Consider the following 16898-nt stretch of genomic DNA (forward strand, 5'->3'; position numbering starts at 1 on the left):
AGTCTTACATGAAAGAAGAAAGAGAGAAGAAAGAAAGAAAGAAAGAAAGAAAGAAAGAAAGAAAGAAAGAAAGAAAGAAAAAAAGAAATACCAGGCTTGATATACAGTAAATTGCCTAGTTTCTTTGTAAAATTTATTTCCTTACCAAGATACCAATGGCTAAATTTGACCCTGGATTTAGGGCTCATTGAAAAAAAATGCTAAAACAATAGAACAATAATAAAACTAAACTTTCAAAAATTGCATTACTTTTTTCTTGTGACCTAAAGTCCTAGATAATGATCATGCATTCTATTTTCTTGTGAAAACATTGTACATAGAATATATAAGCATTAGGTTCAGTTCAATGATATTAGGCTAAGTTAGGCTAAGTTTGCTTGTTAGGTTATATTGTAAGATCAAATTAGTAATCAAAATATGAGCAATCTTTTATTTTTCTTTTAGTATTCTTTCTTTCCATTTGTAAAGTATAAACTATATGTAACTTTTTGTTTATGCTTTGTCTCTCAAAATTATAAAATTTTAGGATTATGACACCAAACACTTTAATGGGATATGTTAACCAGGTTGACATAAAATATATCAATAAATCAGTTTCCTTTTGTGCAATTTCCATATTTAGTTTTGCTTAATATTTCATATTTCAATTTATTTTAATTGATTTCAATTATTATAGTTAATATAGCTTGCTAATAATACAAACTTTTTTCATGCAAACAATGTAACCAAATATAGGTAATGTATAACTAAATACGAAATTGATTTTTATTTTACATTTAAAGGCAAAAGCAATAATTCAGCTTTAATTACAACTTGGATTTCAAATGCTCCTTGAATGCAATAAATACGTTTGGATTATGTAGCAGTTATACTTTGGTCAACTATTTATTAAAGTTTGCCTTTACAAATAAAGGCAATAAAGGCACCCAGGGCCATTTTTTCCTTTATTTTCCCTCCATCCCTCAAGAAAGAACTTATTAAGGTATATTTGTACTCAAGTCAATTCCAATACTTTGTTTTTCAGGATGTCTGAAGATTAGACTAATACAAAATTGCAAATGGTAAGCCCCTGGGTGACTTTTCAGGAATCAAGCTGAAAGATTAACTGCTACCTTCTCTGATTTGTCCAATTTGGCTTTGATTTATTTGGGGCTTCTTGCTAAGCTGACTCTTGAATCTGATCGCTCAGATTTGATTAAATTCCCTAGGACAACTAGGAGTCTTGGAGAAAGTCAAGGCAAACAGACCATCTGACAAAGAAATGATTTTGGAGGTGGATAGCTCACTGACCAAAAACTAGAAGAGCTGGTGGTCCCAGGGTGGCAGCACAAGGAATTCCCACTTATCATCCTCATACCTTCTAACTCTCAGGGAAAGCAATGCCAACATTTCATAAACCGTATTATGGTTTGTGGTTCCCCATGAAATGACAGCAAGCACTACCTTTTCTAAAGGCATGACCAGAGTGATCAGCCCTAGGTCATGTTTAAAATTATAGGAAATTTGTCATTCATGACTTTCTAGGCCAGGTCTTTAGAAAAAATGTAGGCAGAAGTTGGTTGTTTTATATCTCCATTAACCTTCTTCCATCTCCGTTTCCACCCCTGAACTTCTGCACCTTATGTTTGCTATGGTTTCCCAAACTCTGTCTTTCCTGGGACCCTTTCCAACATCTCTCTTCACCTTCTTCAGAAATATTGCTTTTTGTGGATCAAAAACAATACATAAACCTCTGTCAAAATGACATGTTGAATAGATTTACACTAAAGTGGAAATGACTGATCCCTCCACCCATGGCTTTTACTCCTCCCATTGGTGTTTGCATCTTATGAAAGGAGTCTGGTTAATTAAAATAACTGAAACAGGGTTGGAATAGGGAGACATGACTGTCCTCTTGAGCCTCAGCATCCTTCAACTCATAGTAGGCCCTCTACAACTGTAACCTTCTTGTCCCACTCTCAACATTACCCTATGTACCACTGAGTCTAAAACATACACTACCTTTTGTCAGATATCCCTCTTTTCCAAAACTGCCTAGAGTAACTGGAATTCTATGTTCTCATTTCTTTTTTCTAAATATTTTATTTATTTATTCATGAGATACACAGAAAGAGAGAGAGAGGGAAGAGGGGCAGAGACACAGGCAGAGGGAAAAGCAGAGGGAGAAGCAGGCTCCATGCAGGGAGTCTGATGTGGGACTCGATCCTGTGACTCCAGGACCATGCCCTGGGTCAAAGGCAGATGCTAAACTGCCGAGCCACCCAGGGATCCCCCTATGTTCTCATTTCATAATGCTTGGATTTTTTCCCCCCAAATGACTTCATTCTGGAGGACTTACTGAAATGCTTCTTAAAATATGAATCAATTGGTTTCAACGAGGAAGCCAAAGCACAAACTACTAATTTTTTTAACAGCTATGTTTTTCCCACTGCTTCACTTCTTACCCTCTCTGAGTATCTGAGAATGAAGCTCTTCTTTCTCAAACATCCAGAGAGGTACTGAGTTCAGGAGTATAGAGTAATAGAGCCAGAGTGAGGCATAAAATCTGTCAGTGAGGGAAGTCAGGCAGGCTCAAAGACTGGGATGACTTTTATGGCCATAGCATAGCTTTCTTTCTGATCAAGGATAAGCTCCAACTGTAAAGGTGAAGACTTAAGTAACAGAAAGCCTTCACTCTCCCATTTGCTAGTCCAGGGTAAACTGCTCAGCTTGTTAGCTTCCTCACTCAGGTTGGTGGTATCAAGGTTGGAAATACAGGTCACTTTCCTCAGTGCAGATCCTGAGACTTCTGGACTAGCATCAGTTCAAGGCAGTTTGAAGTTCTTGGAATTCAGTTTGGCAGAATTCTTAGGGACCCAGAATTCATTATTTATTTATTCAACAAATTTCTTGAACATCAACTATGATGTGCCAGGCACCTTCTAATTATTGAGGGTGCAATGGTGACGATACAGATAAAAAGCTGTTTTAAAGGTTCTGTTCTAGAGTCAGAGCAGGGAAAGCCAAAAACAAACATATAACTAAGTTAAAAAGTAATGACAGATGATAATAAGTGTTATAGAAGAGAGAGAGCCAAATAAAGGGGAACACGTACCTGAAACCACATTTCAGACTCCATGGTAGGACTGGATTGAAACTTTAAAGATCATAAGCATGGAAAAAAGAAGGATGCCTCTCTCTAAATAAATACAACTATTTCAATTAAGTTCATGCTATACTTATCAATGCATATAAGGAAGTATAAGAAAATTCTTATTTTAAAACATCACATTTCTTTATTTTTAAGGGAGTCATAAAGCCCTGAATTGTCCAAATTCTCTGCTTAGTCTGTCTACCTTTGGGTATTTATGCTTTTGTCCAAGCCACAAAGTCCTCAAAAACCTAATGAAGACCCAAGCCTAGGCAACTTCAGTCAGCAAAGCTGATCATGTCAAGACCTCTGACTTCATCCTGCAGCAAGAGATTCACTTGCTTTCTCTCTGTTTCTGTTTCTGTCTCCACCATTCCTTTCAGCAAAACGTGCTCCCTGAATAAGATCTGAATGCTAACTCTGTTAGCAACTCTGTTGAAATAAAGAGGTTTGGGCTGGAAGCCCAAACATGGTTTTCATTCTAAGCTTTTCTACTCACTGTGCAAACGTGGGCAAGTACCTTTCTCTCTCTATGCCTAAATTCCCCTCTTAGTAAAATAGGCAGATTGTTCTCAGTATCTCTGAGGTCTGATCATTCTAAAGCTGGAATTTTAAAGTCATTAATGCTCAACCAGAACTAAAAGTACTTATTATTAATGCTGCTATAAATTATGGTGCTTACTGAGTGTCAGATACTGTACTAAGAAATTTAAACACATTATTTCACAATAGTAACATGACTTTATGATTAGCCACATTCTACAGATAAGAAAACTGAGGCTCAACAAGCTGAAGAAAAAACAGTCATGGAGCTATAAGTGGCAGTCTGACTTGATCCCAGTTCTGTATGTCATTCAAAACTGTGTTTTGGGATGCCTGAGTGGCTCAGCGGTTGAGCGTCTGCCTTTGACTCAGGGCATGATCCCAGGATCTGGGATCGAGTCCCATCTCAGGCTCCTTGCAGGAAGCCTGCTTCTGCCTCTGCCTATGTCTCTGCCTCTCTCTCTCTGTGTTGCTCATGAATAAATAAATAAAACCTAAAAAAAAGACTGTGTTCTTAACCAGTATTGCTTTGTCCAAACAGGATTGAGTATTTAAAAAAAAAACATTTTATTTTGGGACACCTGGGTGGCTCAGTGGTTGAGCGTCTGCCTTTGGCTCAGGGCATGATCCCGCAGTCCCAGGATCAAGTCCCACATTGGGCTTCCTGCATGGAGCTTGCTTCTCCCTCTGCCTATGTCTCTGCCTCTCTGTGTGTGTCTTTCATGAATAAATAAAAATAAAATGTTTATTTTTTTATTTTGTTTTAAAGATTTTATTTATTTATTCATGAGAGACACACAGAGAGAGAGGCAGAGACACAGACAGAGGGAGAAGCAGGCTCCCTGTGGGGAGCCTGATGCAGAACTCCAACCCAGGATTCTAGGATCATGACTTGAGCCAAAGGCACATGCTCAACCACCAAGCCATCCAGGTACCCCCAGAACACAAGGAACACATTTTTAATGGTGGAACTTCTGCCATTAAAGAGAAGAATAGGGAGGCTTTGGGGAGAAGAAATCTTTTTAAGTTTTTTTTTTCAGAACATTCCACAAAAGTGGCTGCTTGCTCCCTCTTATAAGTGAGACCAGAAGGAGTTTGAATAATAACAATAACAATATTAATTAATACATTTCAAATACCCAATATCTGTCAGGAAGTAGCACGCAAAATCTCCTAACCTCGTTTTTAAGATGATAAAACTGAGGTTTAGGAAACTTAAGTAACTTGCCCAAAGTCATACAGCCAATCAGTGGAAGAACCAGGACTTGCATACAGCCTGATTCTAAGCCCCCAATTACAGAGAGACTTGTTCTAATATATAATAACAACTACATTTATTGAATGTTTACTGTATGTCAGGCACTGTGCTTTGCATATATTTTCTCTTTTAATCTTTGCAACAATCATAAGAGGTAGGTACTATTAGTACCTTTTTTTTTTTTTACAAGTGAAGGAAATGAGACACAGAGTTAAGCAACTTGCTGAAAGTCTCATACTTATTAAGTGAGTCTTTATGAAATCCAACGCCTAACCATGGTAAGACTGCCCAACATCAGGCTCTTATCTATTGCCCAACCTCATCTCTTACTACTCTTTTTCATACTTGAACTCCAGGTACATTGGTCTTCTTTCCATTTGTTTAATAAGTGAAATTCATTTTTGTTTTAGGGCCTTCATCTTTGATGTTATCTTCACTTAGAATAGTTTTCCACTAGGGCATCATGTGGCTGGCTCTTTGTCATCATTTAGGTTCAGATGTCACCTCTTCAGAGAGGCCATCCCTGATCATCCAATCTAAAATAGATATGCCGCTACACTATTGTCACTTTACCCTATTATAATATTCTTCAAGGCACTCTATGATATTATTCTTTTTAATTTATTTGTTCAGTGCCAGTCTACATCACTCTCCGTAACATGTATGCTCCATGAAGGCAGCAGTAATGTTATTCTATTTCAGTACCATACCTAGCATATAGTAGACACTTAAGTAATATTTGTTGAATAAACAGAAGTGGTTGATCTGAAGTGGGAAACCAAATCTGTATGACTTTAGGACATTTGCTCTATACTCCACTGACCTTCCATTTATCCTTTGAGACTTCTTTTTTCCCTAAAGTTCGACATCTTTTCCAATGCTTCATGCTGACTTTCATTAGAACCTGAACTTTGAAGAGTTAAATGTCTTACTTTTAGATTACAATTGGCAAAATAATACCTAATTTCTTAAGGAGGCTACTTTAATTACCTTATCATCTTTTACTTTTGAGGTTTATTTTTTTATTTTTTTTATTTATGATAGTCACACACACACACACACAGAGAGAGAGAGAGAGAGAGAGAGAGAGAGAGAGAGAGAGAGAGAGTCAGAGACACAGGCAGAGGGAGAAGCAAGCTCCATGCACCGGGAGCCCGACGTGGGATTGGATCCCCGGTCTCCAGGATCGCGCCCCGGGCCAAAGGCAGGCGCTAAACTGCTGCGCCACCCAGGGATCCCTATTTTTTTTTTTTTTTTTATGGAATGTAGAGATGCTCAAATATCTTTCCAGATATTCAAAGAAGAGCTCAGAGAAAGAAAACAAATCTTGAGCATATTTAAAACTCTTAAGCTATATTCAAGTCCTAAGTAAATAACTCCACCTTTCCTTTGCAGTTTCCCCTCATTTAATTTGTACCTCCTGGCACTTTGCTGGCACTTTTAAGTTATACATTAGATTTGGGTGCTCAGTCCCTATGGCATGTCACATAGCACAGAAAGTTGACTACACAGAAATGTCTTATTACTGGTGATTCTGAAAAATCTCCCATTACTTTCAACACACATTCCCCTGGTTGGTTTTCAGTCTATTTCTTTATTAGAAACCACTGTCTAGCCATTGAAAGGACATGTTTTTAATAAAAAAGAAAAAAAGGGGGAGGGAAAAGTTCTATGTGATTGGATGTCATCCAGGAGGTACATACATAGCTTTAACTGTAATGGAGTATAATGGCAGCCTTTTTCTAGTAGGATCTGGAGCCAATACTCACAGTTTTCTCTTTGCAGTTTTACTGGGAGAAGTCTGTGCTGGCTTCTCAAATAAAATGTACTGCTATCATCATCTGCCAAGATGCTAACTGAAAAGATCCATTATTTTTGATATTTAATACCTTATAAATTATATGGAGATTGTGTTGACTGACATGGACATCTGGAAAGATGGTCAGAAACTTTTTTCCTAGGTCAGGTAAGACTGAGTAAGTGCCTGTTTCTTCATCAATGACCAATTATGCATTCACAGAGAAAACATTTCTTCTTAGCTTTGGGCAGCTAACCTCAGAGGAACTGGGATGGCTGGATTTGAAGAAGTAGCTATTTGGAATTTATAAGGAAAATGTATAGCTGCCTGTTCCTTAACAGAGGTGAATTGTGAGCTAGTCAGGGCTTGAAGGAGAGAAAAATTCTATCTTGTTTAAGCAGAACTGAATGTGTTTTCAGAGGCTTTTCTCAGTTCCATATTGGCTGTCTCTGCAGACCAGAGAATGTGCTTTGCTTTTGAACACTGACCAGAAATTATCTAGTTTCTGACCAATGTATCCCATTTGCTCCCAGACTTATATCAAGAAGAATAAAATGAAAGTTGTGAAACCAGTGATGGTGTCTGGTTGGTTATGAAGACATTTATTTTACTGTTAGTTTACCTGCTTGTTTCCTGCTATAACACTTTCAGTTAAGTTTCTGTCCACAGATTTGGTTTGTTCTAGGCCATTATTTGGCTTTGTGTTCAGGTCTTCATATGTGAAATTATTTTTTTAAATTTATTTATGATAGTCATACAGAGAGAGAGAGAGAGGCAGAGACACAGGCAGAGGGAGAAGCAGGCTCCATGCACCGGGAGCCTGACGTGGGATTCGATCCCGGGTCTCCAGGATCACGCCCTGGGCCAAAGGCAGGGGCCAAACCGCTGCGCCACCCAGGGATCCCCATATGTGAAATTCTTGATACATCTCCCTCCCAGCATGCCTGGGGATTTGCTGTTCCCCCAAAATAGATTTTGAATGAACTGGTTGATGTCTTTGCCTGTCACAAATGGCATGCCTTTCTTAGAAAGTGAGCAGGGGCAGAGGCTATAGAAGGGGAAAAAAGATGAATGAAAAAACTCAATAAGTTGAAAAACAGTGTACAACAAAGAAAGCTAAGAAAAATGGGCATCTTTAATGTTATATACAAACCTAATGGTAATCATAGATCAAAAACCACTAATAAATATGCAAAGAGTAAAGAAAAATAAATCCAAATATATATAAGTAAAGAAAACCAACAAACTGAAAGAGAAAAAGACAATAAAAAATCAGGGAAAATCTTCAGAAACAATCACAAAACAGATAAAATGGCAATAAATACTATCAATCATTGCTTTGAATTTAATTGGACTAAATGTTCCTATCAAAAGGCATAAGGTGATTGAATGGATACAGAAAATAAGACCCATCTATATGCTGCCTAAAAGAGACTCATTTTAGACCTAGAGACACCTGCAGATTGAAAGTCAGGGGATGGAGAAACACTTATCATGCAAATGGCTGTCAAAGAAAGCTGGAGTAGCAATGCTTAGATAAAATCGTCTTTAAAACAGACTGTAACAAGAGACAAAGAAGGACAATACATAATCATATTGTGACTATGCAACCAGAATATATAACAATTGTAAATATTTATGACAATATGGGAGCACACAGATATGTAAAACAAGCCTCAACAAATCCAAGAAGACCAAAGTTGTCATGCACCTTTTCTGAACACAACACTATGAAACTAGAAATCAATCACAATTAAAAATCTGGAAAGAGCACAAATACATGGAGGTTAAATAACATGCTACTAAACAATGAAAGGGTGAAATAGGAAATAAAAGAAAAAAATTTACATGGAAACAAAAGAAAGTGAAAGTAGAATGGTCTACAACCTTTGGGATTCAGCAAAAGTAGGGTTTTTAAAAATGATTTTATTTATTTATTCATGAGAGACAGAGAGAGACACACAGGCAGAGGGAAAAGCAGGCTCCCTGTGGTGAGCCTGATGTGGAACTTGATCCCAGGACCCCGGGATCATGACCTGAGCCAAAGGAAGATGCTCAAACACTGAGCCACCCAGATGTCCCAACTTTCTTCATTAAAAAATTTATTTATTTATTTATTTGAGAGAGTGAGCATGGAGAGAAGGGCAGAAGACCCAGAGAGAGAGGCAGACATAGTCAGAGGAAGAAGCAGACTCCCCGGCAAGGACCCTGATGTGGGACTCAATCATGGACCCTGGGATCACCCCTGAGCTGAAGACATAAGCTCAATGGCTGAACCACCCAGGTGTCCCATCATCAAAAGTAGTTCTAAGAGGGAAGTTTATAGCAGTACAGGACTTTCTGAAAAAACAAGAAAAATATTAAAACAACCTAACCTTACACCCAAAGGAGCTAGAAAAAGAACAACGAACAAAACATAAGACCAGCAGAAGGAAAGAAATAATAGAGATTAGAGACAGAATAAATGATGTAGAAACTAAAAAAAATAAAATCAGTAGAACTTATCAATGAAAGTAGCAGCTGATTTTTTGAAGAAATCAATAAAATTTATAATCCTCTAGCAAGATTTACTAAGAAAACAGAGAAAGAACTCAAATAAAATCACAAATGAGAGAGGACAAATAACAATCAACACCATAGAAATATAATTGTGAGAGAATATTATAAAAATCTCTATGCTGAAAAATTGGACAATCTAGGAGAAATGGATAAATTACTAGAAACATATAAACAAAACAGAAACAGGAAGTAATAGAAAATTTGAACAGACTAATATCCTGCAAAGAAATTGAATCAGTAATCAAAAAATTCCCACCAAATGACAGTCCAAGATAAGATGCCTTCACAGGTGAATTTTGCCAGACATTTAGAGTTAATATCTATTCTTCTTAAACTATTCACAAAAGTTGAAAAGGAAGGAAAATTTCCAAATTCAATATATGAGGCCAGAATGACCCTGACACCAAAACCAGATAAAGACAACACTATAAAAGAGAACTACAGGCCAATATCCCTAATGAACATAGATGCAAAATTCCTAATCAAAGTACTAGCAAACTGAATTCAACAATACATTAAAAATAATTATCTATGATCAATTGTGACTTTTAATCCTGGGTTTCAAGCCTGGTTCAATATTCGCAAATCAATGTGGTACATCACATTAATAAAAGAAAGTATAAGAACCATATGATCATTTCAATATATGCAGAAAAACTTTAGGGCAGCCCAGGTGGCTCAGTGGTTTAGCACCGCCTTCAGCCCAGGGTGTGATCCTGGAGACCCCGGATCGAGTCCCCAGTTGGGCTCCCTGCGTGGAGCCTGCTTCGCTCTCTGCCTGTGTCTCTGCCCCCCCCCCGCCCCCACGTCTCTCATGAATAAATAAATAAAATATTTTAAAAAACAACAAAAAACAAAACAAAACAAATTGACAAAGACCATAACCATTCGTGATAAAAACCTTCAACTAAGTAGGAATAGAGAGAACATACCTCAACAGTATAAAGGCCAAAAACAAACAAACAAACAAACAAAACAAAACAAAACAAAAAACAAAAAAATTCCACAGCTAACAATATCCTTAATGGGGAAATACTGATAGATTTTCCCCAAAACTTGGGAATAAGACAAGTATGTCTACTTTTACCATTTTATTCAACATAGTACTGGAAGTCCTAGCCCCAACAACTAGACAATGAAAATAAACAAAAGGCATCTAAATCTGTAACAAAGAAGTAAAATTTTCACTATTTGCAGACTACTTAATACTATATATGGAAAATATGAAACAATTCACCAAAAGAACTGCTAGAACTGATTAACAAAATCAGTAAAGTCACAGGATACAAAATCAATGTACAGAAATTTGTTGCATTTCTGTACACCAATAATGAAACAGCAGAAAGAGAAATTAAGCAAACAATCCCATTTGTAATTGCACCAAAAAATAAGATACCTTGGAATAAACGTACCCAAAGAGGTGAAAGGCCTGTACTTTGAAAACTATACAACACTGATGAAAGAAATTAAAGATGACACAAAGAAATAGAAAGGCATTCCATGCTCATATGTTAGGAAAAATAATGGTAAAATGCCTATACTACCCAAAGCAGTCTACAGATTTAATGCAATCTCTGTCAAAACACAGCTTTTTTTTTCATTGAACTAGAACAATTTTCAAATTTGTATGGAACCACAAAAGACCGTGAATAGCCAAAGCAATTTTGAAAAAGGAAAGCAAAGCTGGAGGCATCACAATTCCAGACTTCAAGTTATATTACAAAGCTGTAGTGATCAAGACAGTATAGTACTGGCATAAAGACAGACACATAAATCAATAGAACAGAATAGAGAACCCAAAAATAAACCCACAATTATATGGTCAATTAATCTTTAACAAAGCAGGAAGGAATATTCCCAATGGGAAAGACAATTGCTTCAAAAAATAGTGTTGGAAAAAATGGACATCAACATTTGAAAGAAATAAACTGGACCACTTTTTTTTTTTACCCCATATACAAAAATAAACTCAAAATGGACTAAAGACCTAAAGATGAGACCTGAAACCATAAAACTAGAAGAGAACACAGGCAGTAACTTCTTTGACATCAGCTATAGCAACTTTTTTCTAGATATGTTTCCTGAGGGAAGGGAAACAATAGCAAAAATAAACTATTGGGAGGTACTGCATCAAAATAGAAAGCTTCTGCACAGTGAAGATAAAGAAGATGTGGTTTATGTATACAATGGAATATTACTCAGCCATTAGAAACGACAAATACCCACCATTTGCTTCAACGTGGATGGAACTGGAGGGTATTATGCTGAGTGAAATAAGTCAATCGGAGAAGGACAAACAGTGTATGTTCTCATTCATTTGGGGAATATGAATAATAGTGAAAGGGAATATAAAGGAAGGGAGAAGAAATGTTGGGAAATATCAGGAAGGGAGACAGAACATAAAGACTCCTAACTCTGGGAAACGAACTAGGGGTGGTGGAGGGGGAGGAGGGCGGGTGTTGGAGGGGAATGGGTGACGGGCACTGAGGTGGACACTTGACGGGATGAGCACTGGGTGTTTTTTTGTATGTTGGTAAATTGAACACCAATAAAAATTAATTAAAAAAAAATCAAGTACAAAACTTGATTTTATAAGTGTTTTCAAATACAGTAAAAGCCAGGAGCATGACATATGTGTCACGTCCATCCACAGCTTTAAAAATCTGGAGCTTAAAAAGAAAAAAATAAAAAAAAAATAAAAATCTGGAGCTTAGAATCTTATTTACATTCATTCATTTGCTAAAAATTCCCGGACAATATTGTGCTTTTGACCTGGACATCCATGAATGATGAAATGGATCATATCTTAGGAGATTCTATCCTGAAATAGCTGGCATTTTCATGTTATTAATGTCTTTCGGAAGAAATGTACTTGGTGAAATGATTTTGTCTTTCTTTAAGGATACAATTAAAAAATAATTCTCTGAGTACTTACAAAGAGGTGCACATTGTAGGAGATAGATGAATATTATTTTGACACAGGCCTCATGTTCCATATTAAGGGGTTTGAAATTATTCTGTACTTAACCCACAAGTAACTGAAAGGTTTTGAGCAATAAACTGACGTGATAATTTTGGGACATCAGGAAGATTACTTTAGGAAGATTAAATGCTCTATGAAGAATGGATTAGAAATGGAAAAAGGAGAGAGACAAAATACTTGAGGGCTCTTTTTAATCCAAATAACCAATTCTGAGGTATTGACTTAAGGCAAAGGGAATAAAAAGAAGGGAACAAATTAATTCTGTTTATAACCAATTACATTATATCCTATTAGAAGAGAGGGGAGATAGAGTTTTCTAGGAAGAAACCAAAATTTCTGACTTAGGTAATTGGGTGGATTATTGTGCTATTACAAAGATAGGTAACATTGAAAGATAATTGAGTTTGATCTAGAAGTAGGGGAAAATTATATTTTTGGAAACTTTGAGAGAGCATTCATTTGACTCTTTCATCAGAATAGCATATAGTGGATTTTTTATTTGTCAATTGTTAAAAAGAAAAATGAACAGGTGATAATTATAGTGACTCACATGATAATCCATTATGCTCACAATCAAGTGGATAAAATTGGCCAGTCGAGCATAAAACAAACAAATGCAGCTTTGTATTACTAAATGACACAAGGATGATAGCTGTCACAATTGATAGCGTCTATCCCATTAATGTAGTTATTTTGAGTTTCGTGAGTTTTGTAATATTGTAAATGTTTAATTTGTAAGTTTGGTTTGGCTTCACAGTGTATCATATGGCAAAAAGGTAAAGAAGTTACATCTTGTTTGAACATGTGTTTTTAATTTTATAACAAAATAATGTAAGGGGGCAAAAGAAGGAAGAGCCATTGAAGGAAAGTAAATATTTTATAGAGTTGGAAGGATATAGTTTCAAAAGAAGAAGATATATTTCATTTAGTTGTAAATGACCAGAGAAATTAAGTACACTCATGGTTTAAAATGATTCTGTGACCTGAGGAACTAGCAAGTCAACAGTGGTCCTTGTAAAAGTGGTGGTTGGAATAGAAGCCAAATTACTCACATTGAAGAGTGAATTGGTGGTGATGAAGTGGAGAAAGACTCATCTTTTTGTTTTATTTTTACAAAGTTGTATGTGAAGTAGAGATAGAGAAAATTAGAGGAGAAAAATAGGGCCCAGGGAATTATCATTGTTGACATTGTTGTGGTTGTTTATAAAGTGGAGATACTTGAACAAGTTCATATACTGAAGGGAGAGAGACAATAGGAAGGAAACAGCAAGGTTGTCAAGAAAGCAGGAAAGGATGTGGTAAGTGATAAACAGGAGAAGGGATAATACTTCTTCCCATTGAGATGTCATGAGGAAAGGAATTAAGGATGGCTACAGATGCAGACCCATTTGTAGGGCTGAGGACAGTAAGTCAAGGAAGTTCTTACCTGATGGCGTCTATTTTCTCATTAAGGAGGAGATGATAGAATTTTCTTGAAAGGGACAATTGTGAAGGGGGTTCAGAAAAGAGATTTGAAATATTTTTTCAAATTTGATCTTGACCTCTATTATTTGTGGTATTTGTTGATTAAAATTTATTTTTCTCTGTTTTTGTCTTTATACAAGGATAAAACAGGTATTTTGTTTTGTTCTTAGAATGAAACAAATACAAACACTTTGAGGAAGTGTGGGATTTTGGAAAGATAATTTGACTAGAATTCATGGATCTAAATTCTATCTTGGCTCTGACATTGTGTGATCTTGGAAAATTGTCTTCCATTTTCTGGTGATTTTACCATAATACCTCCAATGTCTCCTCCAATTTTGTCACTCTTAAGCTATTACAATGAGTCTTAATTTTGTACCTTTTTAAATTAACTTACCCTAATTGTTTTGTTCTATGGATCGAAGGCCTTGGGCAGGTGAAAGCAGGTCCTAAGCTTGGGATAAGGTAGTGTATCTTTAGGTAGCCCTGGAAAAATGCAAATAAACATTGAACTTTGGTAAAGTAACATATTTATAATAAGTTATCACTCATGGAGTACAGAATTGTATAACTTAAAGCTTGGGAAAAGACAAAAGTGTTCTGGAGCATGAACACAAATGTGACCAAGAACGTGAGGTGTTACCAGGCTGAGTGGCAAAGGAAGGACAGGCCGAGTTGTGTAGTTTTGGTGATAGTGGTGAGAATAAGAGTGAGGAAGCAAATGGACTACATATCCAAGGGCTATCCATGGTGGTCAATGGGTAGCTATTTAGGAGGTTGCTTTGAGAAAGAGGATAAGGAACTGAGCTACTGTGTGCAAGATATGTGACAGTCATGCCAATTTAATCCTCACACCAATTCTGTCAACTGTTATTAATCATATTTTACTGAAGCAAAAGAAGGTAAGATCAGAAAAATTAAGTAAAATGACTAAGGTCACACAGCTAGTAAGTGGTAGATCTGGGATTCAAATACAGGTCTGTGTGACTATAAGGTCCATCTTCTTAGTTATTCCAAACTACAACTCTGCATTAATAGGCCTGAATAGATTAACAAAGAAGAAAGTTTATAAGGTAAATCAGTATAAAATAAGAATTAAGTGCATTTACTCTGAAGTCAGACTGCTTAGACTGGAATTCCTAATCTAGCACTTTGTAATTATGTAAACAAGCAAGTGATTCAAGCTCTGTGATCCTCAGTTTCTACTTCTGTAAAGTGGAGATATGAATAGCTATTTTATAGGGCTAATAGGAAAATGAATAGTTTAATTTAAATCATTGGGCATAATAAATACTAGCTAAAAAAGGAATAGCAATTATTAATAAAAGAACCACATTCCAGGGAACATTTCTATTTTTATGTGACTAAGATAAGATGTAAGAGGCTAAGATGAAACCGTTCATTTCAAAACTGTCTTCTGGGTCAGTACTTTTATGAAATTGATGGTGTTGATTACAATGAGTGATTCTTCTTCAAGAAGGTGTATTTTTTTTATAAATTTATTTTTTATTGGTGTTCAATTTGCCAACATATAGAATAACAACCAGTGCTCATCCCATCAAATGCCCCCCTCAGTGCCCGACACACAGTCACCCCCACTCCCCACTCCCCTCCCCTTCCACCACCCCTAGTACGTTTCCCAGAGTTAGGAGTCTCTCATGTTCTGTCTCCCTTCCTGATATTTCCCACTGATTTTTTCGCCTTTCCCCTTTATTCTCTTTCACTATTTTTTATATTCCCCAAATGAATGAGAACATATAATGTTTGTCCTTCTCCGATTGACTTATTTCACTCAGCATAATACCCTCCAGGTCCATCCACGTCGAAGCAAAATGGAGGGTATTTGTCATTTCTAATGGCTGGATAATATTCCATTGTACACATAAACCACATCTTCTTTATCCATTCATCTTTCGATGGACACCGAGGCTCCTTCCACAGTTTGGCTATTGTGGACATTGCTGCTAGAAACATCGGGGTGCAGGTGTCCTGGCGTTTCACTGCATCTGTATCTTTGGGGTAAATCCCCAGCAGTGCAATTGCTGGGTCGTAGGGCAGGTCTATTTTTAACTTTTTGAGGAACCTCCACAAAGTTTTCCAGAGTGGCTCTACCAGGTCACATTCCCACCAACAGTGCAAGGGGGTTGCCCTTTCTCCATATCCTCTCCAACATTTGTGGTTTCCTGCCTTGTTAATTTGCCCCATTCTCACTGGTGTGAGGTGGTATCTCATTATGGTTTTGATTTGTATTTCCCTGATGGCAAGTGATGCGGAGCATTTTCTCATGTGCATGTTGGCCATGTCTATGTCTTCCTCTCTGAGATTTATGTTCATGCCTTTTGCCCATTTCATGATTGGATTGTTTGTTTCTTTGCTGTTGAATTTAATAAGTTCTTTATACATCTTGGAAACTAGCCCTTTATCTGATATGTCATTTGCAAATATCTTCTCCCATTCTGTAGGTTGTTTTTTAGTTTTGTTGACTGTATCCTTTGCTGTGCAAAAGCTTCTTATCTTGATGAAGTCCCAATAGTTCATTTTTGCTTTTGTTTCTCTTGCCTTCATGGATGTATCTTGCAAGAAGTTACTGTGGCTGAGTTCAAAATGGGTGTTGCCTGTGTTCTCCTCTAGGATTTTGATGGAATCTTGTCTCACATTTTGATCTTTCATCCATTTTGAGTTTATCTTTGTGTGTGGTACAAGAGAGTGGTCTAGTTTCATTCTTCTGCATGTGGATGTCCAATTTTCCCAACACCATTTATTGAAGAGACTTTCTTCCAGTGGATAGTCTTTCCTCTTTTGTCGATTATTAGTTGGCCATAAAGTTCAGGGTCCACTTCTGGGTTCTCTATTCTGTTCCATTGATCTATGTGTCTGTTTTTGTGCCAGTGCCACACTGTCTTGATGACCACAGCTTTGTAGTACAACCTGTGTTGAAATCTGGCATTGGGATGCCCACAGCTATGGTTTTCTTTTTTAAAATTCCCCTGGCTATTCAGGGACTTTTCTGACTCCACACGAATCTTAAAATAATCTGTTCCAACTCTCTGAAGAAAGTCCATGATATTTTGATAGGGATTGCATTAACCGTTTCAATTGCCCTGGGTAACATTGACACTTTTACAATATTAATTCTGCCAATCCATGAGCATGGAATATTTTT

General features: G+C 36.7%; 1 protein-coding gene across 1 annotated transcript in view; it reads left to right on the top strand.

Annotated features, from left to right (window-relative positions):
• P2RY10 (P2Y receptor family member 10) overlaps positions 1-16898 on the top strand; it is a 304372-nt gene that overhangs the window by 13447 nt on the left and 274027 nt on the right. The gene's annotated exons all lie outside the window — the stretch shown is intronic.

The sequence above is a fragment of the Vulpes vulpes genome, chromosome X, assembly GCF_048418805.1.
Source record: "Vulpes vulpes isolate BD-2025 chromosome X, VulVul3, whole genome shotgun sequence".
Lineage (NCBI taxonomy): Eukaryota > Metazoa > Chordata > Mammalia > Carnivora > Canidae > Vulpes > Vulpes vulpes.